The sequence below is a fragment of the Schistosoma haematobium genome, chromosome 6 (genome assembly GCF_000699445.3).
Source record: "Schistosoma haematobium chromosome 6, whole genome shotgun sequence".
Lineage (NCBI taxonomy): Eukaryota > Metazoa > Platyhelminthes > Trematoda > Strigeidida > Schistosomatidae > Schistosoma > Schistosoma haematobium.
The window spans coordinates 22,137,178-22,137,880 of NC_067201.1; positions in this window are offsets into that span (position 1 = coordinate 22,137,178).

Sequence of the window (703 nt, forward strand, 5' to 3'; positions counted from 1 at the left end):
AGTGCAATCACACAGGTACTCAGCACCCTGATGGACCACAATTGAATCTAGACCATCATAGGAAGCCTACCAAGGGTAGACGGCTCTTTCATCCTAATATATAGATATCATATTTCAACCAATCATAATCCTGTGACCTTGTCATATTTTTAAAACCAGATACATTAGTCATAAGATTGGAATGTTCTTTCTATAAATGTGTGTGTGTTGATGGATAGACAGACATCTCCCCTCCAAAAAAAGATAGATTGATAAACAGATCAAGTTTATGCTGATTGGTTATTTACATATTTTTTTTTATTGTTGTTGTTGTTGATTGACTGACTGATTTTATGTGTCAATAATGTTGAACGAACTACCGGTTTTATTCTTTACTTTTTTTTGTTGTTGTTGTCGTCGGTTGTTTATTCTTTCTTTCGTTCTTTCTTCATTGATATTATCATCATGAGAAAAGTGTTACATCGTAATGGATGATGATGATGATAATAATAATAAAACAATTTGGGAATCATTTATTCTTGTTTTAATTTATTATGAATAATTGAAAAGAAATGAGATTTTTTTTGCTGTTGTTTTGTTGCCATGACAATTCCCTAGTTACTATGATTTCTATTTCATATATATCTTGAATAAAATGATGATGACATTCATTCATATTGGTGAATATTTATTTTCATTCATTTTATTCATTCAATTCTATGGA